Source organism: Desmodus rotundus, chromosome 7 (genome assembly GCF_022682495.2).
Source record: "Desmodus rotundus isolate HL8 chromosome 7, HLdesRot8A.1, whole genome shotgun sequence".
In the NCBI taxonomy this organism is placed as follows: domain Eukaryota; kingdom Metazoa; phylum Chordata; class Mammalia; order Chiroptera; family Phyllostomidae; genus Desmodus; species Desmodus rotundus.
The window spans coordinates 97,790,406-97,807,511 of record NC_071393.1 but is presented as its reverse complement, the minus strand read 5'-3'; the positions used below and the strand labels follow the sequence as shown (position 1 = coordinate 97,807,511).

Genomic DNA, 17,106 nt, shown 5'->3' with positions numbered 1-17,106 from the left:
GCAGAAAACTCTATATAAATAACATGATATCTCTGCACATATTCTAATAGATTAAATATGGGTCTTTACAAAACAAAAATAGTAAATATAAAGATCAAATAGGGTAAAAATCACTCACTAAAACTTGGTCTTTATTCCATTCTGATAAAAGTTAAATATAAGCAAAGAATTCAATTAGTTACTGACTTACAGGTTTTTAAGCAGTAGTCTTTGAAATTCTGGAATGTAGAATTCCACACATTTTTGTTAATCCAGCTCAATGAAGCAATATAGTTGTGTTTTTAACCTGTCGGTCAATTTAAGTCTTTACATAAAGAGGCCCAAGTTTAAAAACATTCATTTGTAATCTCTTTCACCTAATATTAACTGATTAGTTACAAGAGCATACCAAAGGCATCTATTAAATAGATATCAAAAGAAAGTATCAGCTTTCCTTTTTTAGTTGATAGCCAAAGGGGAAAACATCTTACCTAAGACCCTAACATTTCTTTTTCTAAAGTGACATTTGTCAACCCATCACAACCTTTTCCACTAGCAGAATTTATTACATTTTACCTTGTCTTGCATGTCTTTTCAGCCTAAGATGTATTTTATTAATAGATTCTTACAAAGCAATCTAGTTTTGAACAATGAAATTCTCATTCAAATACTCAGCTATATAAAAAACTATATATTCATTCTATTGCAATAAGCATAGAAAACTGAAATTCATACATGGAAATTTGTATTTTTATTATAAAATATAGGCAAACATTCAGAGATGATGGCAACTTGTTCAGTCAAAAATATATTTGAAAAAAAAAAAAAACAACACAAAACTCTACCTACCTGGTTGATCATAAAAGGAAAAAATTAAGAAGAAATAAAAGGGACCAGCTGCCCCTTCACAAACATATGAACTGTATAGCAACATCATTAGTCTTAGAGAAAATGCAAATTAAAACCACAAGTACTACTACACCTACAGCAGAACAGCTAAAAGACAAACACAAACTGACAAATACCGAAAACTATGGAGAGCAATAAAAACTCTCATACAATGGTGGTATGGATGCAAAATTGTATGGCCACTTGGAAAAAAGTAAAGTTAAATATATACTTACACCAGGTATTTACTCAAATGAAATAAAAACAAAGAGAAAGAAAGACAAAAATATACAAAACACCTGTATGTAAATGTTTGTATATAGTTTATTAATAACTGCCCAAAGCCGCAAAAAACCTAGATGTCCCTCGAGAGGTAAATGGATAAATAAGCTGGTAATACAATGGAATGGTACTCAGCAATAAAAAAAAAAAAGAACAAATGATTTATGTAACAGATAAATGAATATTAAATGAATTTTGTCAAGTGAAAGAAGCCAGTGATTCCATTTATATGAAATTCTGGAAAACTAACTAAAGGCATGGAAAATACATCAGTGGTTGCTAGGGTTTGGGGCAGAAAGAGGGGCTGACTACAAAGGGGCAACACAAGGGAACTTAGGGGGTGATGGAACTGTTGTTGGTAAATATATGACTCTATGCATTTCTCAAAACCCACAACTGTGCAACACAAAGAGTGAATTTTCCAGAATGCAAATTTAAACAAACCAAGGTGTCAGGGAAACTGAAGATGGAATGCAAACTGTGACAAATGAATCTAACTGTGTTAGAAGTGAATGACACGCAGACTGAAGGAGATATGGCAGAGAAGACCTGACTTAATTAACTTTGGAAACGAGTATTTTGGCTGGATACTGTGACAATGAAGATAAAAAAGAACTGTTTACAAACACTGTATTCTGTTTGATAAATTTGTTTCTCATAGGAGTATGGGTTACCAATTCTAAAACTACTATCTATACATGCATATCAAATATGTAAATGTAGTTGCAAATAAGCAAAAGAGAAATGCTAGAATAATCCCTATGGTACTAGATTGGATTTGGAGGTATCAGTATAAACTAACTTGTTTCTGTATATACAGGTAGATAACACATACAGAAATAAACATAGATGTGTATATATACAGGGTAGGGTAAAAGTAGGTTTGTAGTTGTGAATATGCAAAACATAGAGCTTATTCTTGTATTATTATTTATTATTATATTATTTTTCATACAAAAACCTACTTTTGCCACCACCCTGTATATGTACGGATTAGCATATAAGCATACATTTCCGAGCTCTGACCACTGAAAGCCCTAGAAGCAGTAACATTTCAGCAGCAATGAGAACATCTAGTACCAGAAGTTGGTTTCTAAATACTATTTTCCAATAAGATGGACCTCAGCTCCTTGGAAAGTGGGTAATTCCAGGCCTGCAGCAGGGAAAATAGAAGATGAGCCTCGAGCATCTTGCAGAGACAGAAAGTTAAGAAATTACATTAAAACACACACACACACAACACACAAAACATGTTGAAAGAACACAAAAGCAAATTTCAAAGGGCTCCCTGTGGCCAAAGCTTCAACAATTTGAGCAACAAAATAAATAACAATAGCTGCAAGTCTAATCCAGAGAATAAGATAAATATCCATCAGTGTACACTGATATAAATACATGATTAGATAAAATAAATGAGGGGAGGGGCAAATCTTTCTTAAAGATGAATTATAATTAATAAATGTAGAAGGAAGGAATGAAATAGTAAATCACCATTAGAATATCAGAGTAATAATTGCTGTAGGCAACACCCACCAGTTAATGCTAAAATTAGTGGCCAAAAATTTAAGGAGAAACAAAAGCATTTGTGTAACCGTGAAGTATTTTCCCTAAATATTTATTAATTTAGGAAAACCAGTAACTTCACAGTGGAGAAATCTGGCAGACATCACCAAACCAAGTGATCAAGGTTAACAACATCACTAGTAACGAGTCACACTGACATCATGTAACCCCGGACATCATGAGCTGAGAGGGACACATCACCTCTCTGGTCATCTTTCCCAAAATCTGTAAGTTCAAGCTAACTATGAGAAAACATCAGAGAAAACCAAACTGAATGACATTTTACGAAATACCTGCAGGCTTCCGAAGTGTGAAGGTAATGAAATCTAAGGAAAGACTGAGGAACTGTCATATTGGAGGAGACGAAGGAAATATAACAAATAAAGGTAATGTGGGATCCTGGAAAAAGGCCATTAGTGGAAAAACTGGTGAAATTCCAATAATGTCTGTACTTTAGTGGCCATTGTTGATTCTTTAGTTCTGATCATTGTGCTAAGGTTACATAAGATGTTAACATAGGGGAAGCTGAATGAATAATATAAAAAAAGCTCTGTACTTCCGAATTTGTGTATCTTTAGAGCTTATTTGTATATCTAAAATTATTCCAAAATGAAAAAAATTTAAGTAAGCTTTAAGTCAGGCAGTGAAAGACAAATACGATGTGATCTCACTTATAAGAGGAATCCAATGAACAAAATAAACAAACAAGCAAAACAGCAGCAGAGACACAGAAACGTGGGACAGACTGACAGCAGCCAGAGGGAGTGGGAGGGGGATCATGGTGGAAAGAAGGGGAAGGGACTAATCCAAGAACATGTATGAATGACCCATGGACGTGGACAATGGTGTGGGGATTAACTGTGGGAGCAGGGGAGGAGGGGGAGAGCAGGGCAGAGGAGGGCAAAGGGGGAAAAATTGGGACAACTGTAAAAGAATAACAATTTTAAAAAAGAAAAGAATAAAGGAAGCTTTAAAAAATAGCCTTTATTACTCTCTTTCAAATGTGTGTATACACTTCTGGATAGCAAATTCTGTGAATAAAATTGTTTTTATTCTAAAAAAATTATTTTGGTAGAAAATGAACTGTATAAAGAAAAGCTGTGAAGAATATATTACTTAAAGTTTTTTTAAAGAAAACCCCACAGTGGTCAATTACAGTTAAGATGTTTTTACATTATCTCCTATGAGGATAAACCTTGGAAGTTCATTTCCAAACTATTTTCTTTATTGACCTAATGCTATACAATGACATTGATCAAGGTCTACAAAATTAAAAAGTTGACTGCTATAGACTGAATATATGTGTCACCCCCAAAATTCATGTTGAAATCCTAACTCCAAATGTGATGGTATTTAAAGGAGGGGACTTTGGGAGGTGATTAGGACCCTCCCTCATAAAAGGAATTGGTGCCCCTCATCTCTTCCACCATGGGAGCACACAGCAAAAGCACAGTCATCTATGAAGCAGAAAGTGGGTCCTCACTAGACACCAAATTTGCTGGCACCTTGATCTTGAGAACTGCCCAGCATCCAGAACTGTGAGGAATAAATTTCCATTGTTTGTAAGTTATCCAGTTATGCTATTTTGTTATAGCAGCCTGAATAGACTGCAACACCAATTCTGTTTTAGTCTGAAAACCGTCAAAGATATGAATAGAAAAAATTCGAAAACAAGTCTACCCAAGCCCTTTCTCACCCAGCCATACAAAAGACAAGCAGTGTATTCCATTAAAAAAACTTCTGCCGCTGTCTAACACACACATATCTAATTTCAATAACACTGTCAAACTGGCAATGACTCAGTATTTGATTTTTAAAATAAAATATTTTATGTTGACTTAGAAAAGTAAGATTGTATAGAGGATTATATGGAAGAAAAATATCAAATTGTGAACTTTTCTGCAAGTTGTTTTCTTTTAAGTACAATACTGAAATATAAATCAGGAGTGATTTTTTAAAAAGATGTCTTAAGATATGATTTTGATAGAGGCAAAAAGCTTTAGCAGTACGTTCTTATATCATCTATCATTTAAAAGGAAATCCTTGCCCTGCCCAGGTGGCTCAGTTGGTTAGAGCATCGTTCCGTACACCAAAAGGTTGTGAATTCGATCCCTAGTTAGGGCGTGTATAGGAGGCAACGGATCAATGTTTCTCTCTCACACGGATGTTTTTTTCTCTTTCTCCCTCTCTAAAATCAATAAACATATGCTTGGGTGAGGATTTTTAAAATGCATTAAAAAATAAAATAAAAATAAAAGGAATTCTTATCCATAAGTATCAGTCTGTGAATCAGATAGATACTTTACAAGTGCAATCCAGTTTAGACCACAACACACAGCATACTACGGTGGCATCATTCACATACCCACCCTATCAGGATTCGTATCGATTCTTCTGCAGCTTCATTTTATGTGTCTTTTATAATTCATATGTATAATAACTCTAATTCTAATCTATACTGATTTAAATATAAAATGTATTGTGGTATAAAACTACTCAAAGATATTCTTACAGATAAATTTATACATTTCTCCCTTTTAAAAACTAAATTTTTAGAAGTTTTAAACTCACTTTTTAGAACACAAGCAAAGATACCTCACAGAAGTCTTTTAGGAATCCAAATATATCTCAGGTTCCACATGACATAATAGAGGATATTTTTCAAATCATTTGATTCTTAAGAGATGAAGATTTCAGAAACTTATTTTATTTTGTTAAAATTATCCAAAAACTAGCAAAAAATGTCTTTTAACAATTTTGGTTTCCAAAACAAATTCAAAACAAGAAAATTCTTTTATCATGTATTTCATTTGCTACTGTATTTAATTTGAGATTGCTTGGAAATTCTAATTTATATGTCAGGTTTAAAAAATATGTTTTTTTCTTCAGCCAAGAGATTCCTGAGAGGCCAAGCAAAGATTTTATAGACTCTCTAGGGTCAAATTTTAATTTCTCCTTCTATCTTATGTTTTTTAAACACTCATAATTTTAGGAATTGCAAACAGGTGTAAGTAATTCAATATAAACTTCAGAGATAAATATAATTCCAACTTTAAGCACTAAGCACAGTTTTATAACAGAATGTTTTCATTTAAAATTTCATATAATCTAAATCACTGTTACTAAGACAGATACTAAAAACATATAATCATTACTCTCAAAATGTTACTACTTCTATTTAAATTCACCAAGAAAGACAAGACATAATTAAATACATCGGTGTGAAAATTTATTAGGGCAGGAACAAGCTTGACCTTTTTCATATAAACTTTTATTTTTAAAGACCTAAGCAAAATAAAGACCTACCCAGAAACAAGCACATGGCATTTAGCTGCTCACAGTACTTAGTTTTGAAATCAATTATTTCAGAAAATTAATACCTCTTTCTAAGAAATAATACAGACCCTTCACTTCAAGAAGTATGGCTTGGGGTAGGAGAACATCTACTCATATGCATATTGAAATCTTCAAGTAGTTTTCATACTTGACAGCACTTACTGACAACTGAAAATTGGTTAGCTATCACCTAACATGTTATAATTATAAAGCATAGTAGAACAGCCTGACTTAGTGATCTAGGCCAAGGGTCAGCAAAATTTTCTTAAAGGGCCAGATTTTAGGCTTGCAGGCCTTACAGACACTCTCGTGACTAATCAACTGTGCCACTGTAGCGCTAAGGCAACTATAGACAACCTGTAATTAATGGGTGAACTATGTTCCGATAAACCTTTATTTACCAAAACAGGTGACGGGCCTGTAGGCCACAGCTTGCCAACTCCTGCACTAGGCAAACAGATCTGATTATCAATACACAGCTCCTTCAGTAAACATATAACCACATGTTCGCTTCATATCTGGAAGTTGTACCTGGACCATTAGCTATTCAAATCACAAAGGAGCCATGAAAAAATTTTCTGAGGTCCGGACCTCAGGTAGATTGAAAAGTCAAAATGTGTTAATAAAGCACACATTAAAATATAAGTATGAAAATGATTAAATGTTATTAAATAATCTTACCTTAATCAAATGAAAGAATCTAAACTCTAATACATGTCTGGTTTCAAACTCAAAATACTTTTTGATCAAAACTTCAGTTTCTTGTCAAATTCCTAGAAAAACAAAATTAAAAACTTTTAAGTTAGATTCCAGTACCAGATAAAATGGGGTAATCACACTCCACTTTGTGAGTGTGGCTACAAGACAGACTACATGGAGCACCTACTTGAGGACTCTGAAAAGTGAACACTAGCAAGCAGCTTGGGTAAGAAGACCAGAATGAGAAGTATCACTGAAAGAGCATTTTGTTTCCCACTGGTTTCTTCCAGCCTGAACTTAATACAGCCCCACCCGGAAGTAGGCATTGGCACACAGAAAGCTTCAGAAGCCGTCTAGTGGGGGGCTCTAGGAAAAGGAAAGTGATCTCTTTACAAGAAAGTATGGAAATCCCTCCCTACTTTTTTCTCCATTCCCTGAAGCTTAGCCTCCTGTGGCAGCTGTGGCAATAGAAGCCACCAAGACCCTAAGACTGATGGAGAGGAACACCTTCCTCTCTGATCAGAGTGGCTGTGCTCCCAAGAGAATGTGGTGAATCCCTGTTGCTTTTTTCCTTTCCTTCTGTCCCCCTGCCCCTTGGCCCTAGATATGGACACAGTTGTAGGTAATGCACATTGGAGAGGGATAAATAAGTCTCTACCTTTCTGGTAAGAGAATGGAAAAGAGGAGCCCCAAAGAATCAGAAATTACTGGAAGACCCCAAAGGAGGAGCTTGGGAGAGCAACACTTCAAAGTTGCTTATGAACCCCTGGGCTTACCCTCAAGCAGCACATGTGTGGATCTGACCCAAACAAGCATATACAGACTTTGAGACTTGAACCCATGGGACAGACCACTACCAAGTTCCAGAATGGCCAATGGGTGGTGCACATGCAGGAGAGTTCCAAATCCAAATAGCCTGGCAAAGTCTTTGAAAATTGATGTTGTAACCACTACCCACAGGACCTGTAGTTTGAACCTAAATGGGCTGATTGCCTACTGAACAAATATATCAACATTCTGCATACAGTTTAAACAAGACCCAAAGTCTCATCACATAAGAGTCAAAATGCTCAGGATATAGTCCAAAACTACTTCACATTAAGAAGAACCAGGAAAATCTCAACTTACATGGGAAAATATGCCTATACCAAGCAAACACAGATACTGGAATTATCTAAGGAAGATATAAAAAATATTAAAGCAACTATTTTAACTGTTTTACCAGGTAAAGATCTCTTGAAACACGTGGAAAAATAGAAAGACTCAGAAAAGAAACAAAAGATATAAAGAACCAGATGCGAATCTCAGAATTAGAGAAATACCAATAACCAAAATTAAAAGCTCACTAGATGAGCTCAATAGTACAACAGAGATGACAAGAGAAAACGTCAATGAACTTAATAAAAATGAGTAGAAATTATCTAATGCGAACAATAGAGAGAAAAAGACTGAAAAAAACAAGAGTGCCTTAGGTTCGATATTTGTGACACTAGAACCCCAGCAAAACAGAAGAGCTCAGTGTCATAAAAATATCTTAAAATATTTTCCAAATTTGCTGAAAGATATAACCTACAGATTCAAGAAGCAGAGCAAGCCCCCAAACAGAATATATACAAAGGAATCCATGACCAGACACATACTAATTAGACTTCAGAAAACTGAAGACAAAAAAATCGTGAAATGGAAGATGAAGGTGAAATAAAGACAGTCTGAGATGAAGGAAAACAAGAGAATATGTTGACAGCAGAACTACTTTAAAAGAATTGCTACAGGAAGTTCTTCCAAAGATGATAAAGGGTATCATAAGGAAACTCTGGAACACCAGCAATGAAGAGAGAGCAGCATAATTGTTAAGTATCTGAGTAAATATAACAGACTATTCTTATCATTTTGAGTACTTTAAAATTAGTTTCATAATTGAAAGTAAAAAAGTATAATGTTATCTGATGGGGCTTCCAAAGTATATATTTTAATATGTATGTAATACAATATAATATGTAACACAACTACAGCATAAGTGGGCAAGTAAAGTGACTTCAATGGTGGTATATTTCTCTTTTTTCTTTTTTATAGTAATTACCAGAGGGAAATGTGGGTGGAGGAGGTAGAAGTGGGGATAAAGGGTGATGGAAGGAGACTTGACCTGGGGTAGTGAACAAACAATACAATATATAGATGATGTATTACAGAATTATACATGTAAAACCTATATAATTTTTATTAAGCAATGTCACCTCAATAAATTCAATAAAAAAGAATGGTAGTACATTTTTATGTGCCACTTGAAGTAGTAAAAAGTTAAGTAGACTGTGAAAACTTAAGTACATTGTAATTCTTAGAGTGACCACTAAAAAAACCCCCACACAAATACAGTTTAGAACACAATCAATAAATTATAATGGAATACCCAACCAAAAACAAAAAAAAACTCAATCCAAAAGACGGCAGGGAGAGAAAACACAGAAACAAAACACAGAGGCAACAATAAAAAGAAAAAGAAGAAGAAACGAAAATGGTAGGCACAGATCCAAATATATTAATAATTACACAAATGTAAAAGATCTATAAACACCAATTAAAAGAAAGAAAAAAAGAATAGTAGAAACATTCTTTAAATATAATGCCATAGGTAATGAAGCCATTGTTGAAAGGGGTCATGAACCAAGGAAAGTGAACACCTCTAGGAGGTAGAAAGGACAAAAAAATTCTCCCACAGAGTCTCCAGAAAGAAATGCAGTCTTGCTGACACCTGGAATTTGGCTCAGTAAAACTGGTCTCACACTTGACCTCTGGAACTGTAAGACAATAAATTTGTGCTGTTAAAGCCACTTTTATAGTAGTTTTAAAAAATTTGCATACAGTGGTAGAAAACCAATACACTGGCTCATAAAATAAACCTTTATAAACTGAAAAAAAAAGAAATTAAATCACATAAAGGATATTATCTGATCAATAATAAAATTAGACTAGATATCAACAATAGAAAAATAACAGAACAACCTCCAAAGAGTAGGAAATTTAAAAACACACTTTTAAGCAATCCATGGGTCAAAAAGGAAGTTTCAAAGGGAAACAGAAAATATTTTTAACTAAATATATGACAACAAGTCAAAATTATGGCATGCAGCCAAAGCAGTAATCAGAGGATAAATTATAGCATTAAATGCTTATATTAGAAAAAAGAAAGGTCTAAAATTAATAATAAGGATTAATTTTAAGAAATTAGAAAATGCCCAAATTAAAAAGCAAGTAGAAGAAAATAATAAACAGGAGAAATCAGTAAATTTGAAACAGGCAATATAATACAGAAAATGAGTAAAATCCAAATTGGCTCTTTGAAAAGTTCAATACAAGAAAGACTGGCAAAGACAAAAAGGGAAAAAAGAACACCAATTCTCAATATTAGTATACATAAGATTTTGCCATAGACCCTACAAACATTTAAGGAATAATAAGAAAATGCTGTGAACAATCTTATGCACATAAATCTGACAACTTAGATTATACGGACCAATTCCCTGAAACTGCAAACTTCCAGTGTTCACCCACAATGATAGTAAGTTATAGTCCTGTAACTATGAAATGAATTGAATTTGTAGTTAAAAGACTTTTAAAAAAAGAAACTCTCCAGTCCACGATGACTTCACTAATTTACCAAACATTTAAAAAAGAAATAACTGCAGTCCTGGTTGGTGGCTCGGTTGGGTTGAGCACCACCCCATACACCTAAAGGTTGTGGGTTTGACTCCCCATCAGGGCACATACCAAGTCTGCAGATTCGATCCCAGTCACAGTGCATACTGGAGGCAATCTACTGATGTTTCTCTCATTGATCTCTCTCTTTCTGTCTCTCTCTCAAATCAATGAGCATGTCCTCAGGTGAGGATTAAAAAAAATTAAAAAAGAAATAACTGCAGACTGGTAAGACTAGTATGAAACAAAACCGTCCCTATTTGTAAGTGAGATAACTACATAAAAAATTCCAAGGAATACAAACAAACAAACAACCGTCCTAGAAGAAATAAATGAATTTATCAAGGTCAAAAAATAAGGTCAATGTCAATTATATTTCTGTATACTAAAAAATGAACAATTTGAAACCTGAAAAATTTTAAATAATGCCATTCAAAATAGCTCTATAAAAACAAAATACTCAGGTATAAATCTAATAAAATATGTGTAGGATCTATATCCTAAAAACTACAAAATGTTAATGAAGTTAGTCAAAGAAGAATTAAGTAAATAGAAATACAGATGATGATCACAGACTACAAAACTCAAATTGTAAAGATGTCAATTTTCTCCCAAACTGGTCTACAGATTTAATGCAATTTCAGTTAAAATCCCAGGATCTTTTGTAGTTACAGAGAAGCTAATTCAAAAATTAATATGGAAAGGGAAAAGAACTAAAGTAACCAAAGCTATTAAAAACAAATGTTTTAAAACGAAGAAAGTTGGAGGAATCACCCTATTCAATTCTAAGGCTTTAAGCTATAGCAGTTATTAAGACAGTGTGATAGTGGCAAAGGGATAGACATACGGATCAATGGAATAAAACAGCATGTCCACAGATAGTTCCATACAACATGGTCAACTAATTTTTGAAAAGGTGCAAAGTCAATAAAATGAGAACAGCAATGGTCTTTTGACAAATAGTATTGGAACAACTGAGTATCCATATGAAAAGAAAAAAAAAAACAACTTTGACCTAAACCTCTTGCTTTATATAAAAATTAACTCAAAATGGGTCACAAACCTAAATGTAAAATATAAAACTTTTACCAAAAAAAGGAACAAAATCTTTGTTACCTAGGGATGGGCAAAGAGTTCTTAAATATGACACCCAAGTAAAAAGTGATAAATTGGACTTTATCAAAATTAAAAAGTCTTGCTTTGGGGAGATAGTTAAGCTAACATAAACAAGCTACAAACAGGGAGATAATATTTGCAGATTAGATATCCAACAAAGGACTTGTAGCCAGAATACAAGGGGGGACCCAAAAAACCATTATTTATCTTATAAAGGGCGGGACTCTTGTAGTACAGGCTTCCCTCGCTAGGTGAGTGTTCTAGGAACCCATCTGTATCAGTGTACCAGCTGGTGGTGGTGTGAGAGGCTGCATTCGGCTTCGGTGAATTTTTTTTTTTAAGATTCTTTCACTGTGTTTGCTCATTTCATGATAGGTTATTTATGAGCATACCTGTCCACACCACAATGAGTGTTCAGCAGTTTTTTATCATAAAGGGCATGACCCCAATGCTCCACACTCCCTATTCACCCAACCTTGCCCTGAACGATGTTTTTTTGTTTCCCTGGATGAAAAATGTCCTCAAAGGGAAATGTTTTGCCCATGTGGAAGAGGTGAAACAAAAAATGGCAGAAGCACTTAAAGGAATCAAAATCAACGAGTTCAAAAACTGTTTTGAGCAGTGGAAAAAATGTCTCCATAGGTGTATTGCATCAAATGGAGAGTACTTTGAAGGTGACTGAAGTTTAAACATGTAAGAATAAATACACATTTTTTAATAAATAAATTCTGGGTCTTTTGGATCCCCCTCCATACAAAGAACTCTCAAAACTCAACAATTTACATGTGAATAAAAGCACACCAATTAGAATGAATAAAAAACTGCTATATATTTACTCAAGTGAACTGAAAACTTACAGTCACACAAAAATCTGCACATTGTAACAATAGCCACAGGGGAGTGGGGAGGGGATAGTGGGGAGAGGGGTCTATAGGAGCTACTATAAAGGACACAAGGACAAAATCAAGGGGGAGGGTAGAGGTGGGGGAGGGAGGTGGGACTGGCTGGGGTGGGGTGGAGGGAAGGGGAGAAAATGCAGACAATTGTAACTGAATAAAAACAAATTAATTAATTAAAAAAGAATAATAAATTAAAAAAAAATCTGCACATGATGGTTTACCTGAAACTTTACTTATAATCACCATAACCCGGAAGGAACCAAGATGTCCTTCAACAGGTTGTTAAAATGACTAAAGAAAACAATTTGGCTGATACAAACTTAACACTTCTTGAAATGGACAGTTTTCATTCAGAGAACTGCAAAGTAGGGCAGAAGGCAGGAAGTTTTTTTAAAGATAAAGAATGAAGAACAAGGAACAGAAAACCAGAAAACATCTAATTAGCTAGGGCCACACAGTTCGGGGTGAGAAGAGTTGGCTTGGCATTTGGGGATTGGCGGACTGGATAACTGCGTTTCTGGTCAAGTGGAGTATTTACAGGCACACAGTAAGTTTTGCTTTGCTGACATGGAACCTTGGGCAGGAGTGGCTCCATGCTGGGCCTAGAAGGTTATTCCAATAAGGGGAATGGATAAATCAATTTTGGTATACCCATAAAATAGAGTACTCTGCAGGAATAAAAGGAAATAAACGATTTGAATTCATGCAATGACACGGATAAATTTTAAATGAATTTTGCTAGATCTTGAAAGAAGTCAGACCCAAAAAGCTGCACACTGCATTACTGCATTCACTGTGACACACTGGAAAAGGCGAAAGCATAGGAAAAGAAAAGAGACTGTTGGGGATTAGAGGGTACGGAAATGGCTGACTACAGAGCAGGTGCATGGCTGCAATACTGTGACTTAAAAGAAACATATATATTTGGTCATTCAGATCACCAAAATAGATTTTTCATATACGTTTGGTCTTCATCCAGAGCCCCCCAAGCCCTTGGAATTTCTCTAGTGGCAAGTGCAATGGAAGCATCCTTTCTTATAATATTTGGTCTCTTGTCTTCAACATCAAATAATTGAGAACCATGAGAGTGAAATAAGTGTCTTATTATTCATAACCAGCCCCTTCCCACCACAGTGCTCGTTTATGTTAATAAGGTGACTTTTGGAAAGCATCTAAGAATAGGGGCTCGTTGCCAGGAGAATCAACTACATGATTAGAAGGCCAGAACTTTCAGTCACCAAACCCTACCCCCAACATCCAGGGAGGAAAGAGAGGCTGTTCCCATTGGTTGAATCAATCACCAATGGGAACATCCAATGATTTAATCAATCATGCTCACACAATGAAGCCTCCATAAAAGCCAAATAGGAGTGTTTCAAAGAGCTTCAAGGTTGGTGAACATGTGAAAATTTGGGGAGAACAGTGGGCTTGGAGAGGGCATGAAAGCTCCACACCCTTTCCTTATACCTTGCCCTACGCATCTCTTCCATCTTGCTGTTTCTGAGTTATATATCCTTTTATAAACCAGTAATCTTGTAAGTAATGTGTTACTTTGAGTTCTATGAGCTGCTGCAGCAAATTAATCAAACCCAAGGAGGAAATCACCAATCTACAGCTGGAGGGTCAGAAGCACAGGTGACAATTCAGACTTTGGATTGGCATCTGAAGTGTGGAGGTGTGGCAGGAGACAGCAGTCTTACGGGATTGAGCCCTTAATCTGAGGAATCTGACATTATCTCTGGATAGATAGTATCAGAATTGACTTGAATTGTAGGACATCCAGCTGAGGTCTGAGAATTACTTGTTGGTGTGGGGACCCTCTGCCATCCACACATTGTAACTGGGGCCAGATCCTTTTAACAGGAGGATTTTTTAAAGTGATTAAATTATCTATATGGTACAAGGGTAGTGTACAATGACCCTGTGCATTTGTCAAACCCCATATAAAATTATATATCACAAAGACTGAACTTTAGTGTATGCAAATTTTCAATCATCAACTAAAATGTTGGGGGGATTTCAAGATAGAAGACAGTCTGTGACAAATGAATCTGACTATACTATAAGTGAATAGCATATCCCCACTGAAGGGAGTATGGGAAAATGAGTTAACCTAAGTAAATCTGGAAAGCAGGGTCTTGAATGGAACTTTAAGTCTAAATACAAAAGGACCTGTACATAAACACTATACTCTAGATGGTAAATTTATTTCTCACAGTGGTACTAGTTAACAACTGTGAACTTGCTTTAGATGTACACTGGGGTGGAACAAGTAAGTGAATGAATGACTGAAGCCAGGCTTCTCACTGTCAGAGAGAAACTACAGTAAGTCAGGGGAGAAGGCTAGAATGAACGTATGGTCCCAGGTTAGAGTCACAGACATTGGCATGAACTTAACATATATACTGCTTAATATCTAATACATTCATAAAATGAAGCACATCCATAAAATGAAGCAATTGCCCCACTACCTTGAGTGTAGGCTGGAATTAGTGACTCACTTCCAAAGAACAGAATACGGAAAGACAAAATAATTTTACAGTGGAGGAACCTAGCAAACATAACCTTAACCAAGCGATGTTATCATGTATTCCCCATGATATGATGAAAATCTTCCCTAAAATGCTTAACCTCCGTCTAATCATAAAAACATCAAACACAAATTGAGGGGCATTCTACAAAATAACTGACTAGTACTCAAAACTATCAAGGTTACAAAAAAACAAGGAAAGACTGAGAAACTGCCACAAACTATAGGAGACTAAGGAGACATAACAAATGCAATGTAGAGTCTTGTATTGGATCCTGGAACAGAAAAAGGCAGCTAGTGGAAAATCCAGCAAAATCCAAATTTAAAATTTGGAGTTTGGTTAATGTACCAATGGTGGTTTCTTGTTTTGGACAAATCTACTTGGTTTTGTAAGATGCCATCCTTATAGGAAGTTCTGCATTATCTTTGCAATGTTTCTATAAATCTATAACTATTCCCAAGTATAGTTCCTATTATTCTAAAAAATTGTCACAAGACTCGAACACACCATTCACCAAGAGGATATATGTATGGCAAATAGCACATGACAAGACGTTCGACATCATTAGCTATTAGGAAAATGTAAATTAAAACCATTATCAGAAATCATTGCAGACCTACTAAAATGGCTAAAATTACAAAGACTGACCATACCAAGTGCTGACAAGTAGGCAGAACAACTAGAACTATCATACATTGCTGATGGGAATACAAAGTGGTACGGACACTTTAGAAAACAGAAAAGTTTAGCAGTATCTTATAAAGTTAAACTATACATTTACCATCTGATTCAGCAATCCCAACACTATGTATTTATTTACCCAAGGGAAATGATCACATCCACACAATAGCCTGTACACAAATATTGACTGCTCTGTTCAACTTAGCTAAAAACGTGAAACAACTCACAATCCTTCAGAAAATGCATGTACAAACTCAGTACATCCACACAATTGAATACTACTATGTACTTAAAAGTAACCTTAAGGCATCATGCTAAGTAAATAAATGCATGTGTAACAGTTTCAAATCGCTACATACTGTGCTAATTCCATTAAGTGATCATTTTTGAAAAGACAAATCTAACACGACAGAGGGGCTGTCATGAATTACTGACAGGGTGAGAAAGGTGCAACTACAAAGAGAAGTGATAGCATGAAGGAATTTCATGAATTAATCAAACTGTCTGGATACTGACTGGGATGATGGCTACATGAATCTACAGATGTGTTAAAATTCATCAACTGTGCACAGAAAGTCAATTTCACCACATGTTCATTTTAAAAAATAAATTTATGAACTAAAACAAACAAATAACCTTTAAACCAGCAAGGTTTTCTCAGGATATTTAGTTTGGATTTTATAGTCTATAAATACTCTCTTGTTTATTTTGGTTACTTTGAAGACAGAGCAGTGACAAATACAGCAGCTCAGTCCTGACATGTGGAGTCACTGGGAGATCAATAACCTAAATGTCAGTTCCTCTAGGTAGTCCATCACCTGCAAAGGAATCTAATCTGCTAACAATCACAACCGCACCTAATTGAAGAGTAAATCCTGACATCTACTTAATGGCATCATCATAAAAGAACTTCCATTAAAGTTGAAGAATACTGATTTATAGCTAGAGTATTCCTGGGAGGGAAAAAATGTTTGTGTTTAATTCTAGTTCAAATGCAGAGAGACCATTCTAAAAATAAAAAAGTAAAACACAATAATTTATTTCTACCTTTATTATCAGGGGAAAAATTGTTTTCTTTGAGTAAGTAGGGCAAGGTGAAACAAAAATGTAAAATGGTTGACTATATATTGTATGTAAATCAGATAATGTATATACTATACATACACATGGCACAAAATATTCAAATCCATATACTATAGGAATTTAAATTTTTAAAAAATTTTAATAGATTTTATTTATTTATTTTAAAGAGAGGGGAAGGGAGGGAGAGAGAGGGGGAGAGAACAATGATGTGCAAGAGAAGATTGCCTCTTGCACGCTCTCAATGGGGGACCTGGCCTGCAACTCAGGCATGTGCCCTGACTGGGAATCGAACCAGTGACCTTTAGGTTCACAGGCTGGTGCTCAATCCACTGAGCCACACTCGCCAGGGCAGAATT

At 35.1% G+C, this 17,106-nt stretch overlaps 1 protein-coding gene across 2 annotated transcripts in view; it reads right to left on the bottom strand.

Annotated features, from left to right (window-relative positions):
- The window catches only part of GLCE (glucuronic acid epimerase), a 108,048-nt gene that overhangs the window by 54,970 nt on the left and 35,972 nt on the right, over positions 1 to 17,106 (bottom strand). Inside the window, exon 2 of one of the 2 annotated variants that reach the window (XM_024568518.3) lies at positions 6,730 to 6,821. The exons of the other annotated variant lie outside the window; for it this stretch is intronic. The gene's annotated coding sequence lies outside the window, so the exon portion shown is untranslated. The remainder of the gene's footprint in view (positions 1 to 6,729; positions 6,822 to 17,106) is intronic. 2 annotated transcript variants of the gene reach the window in all.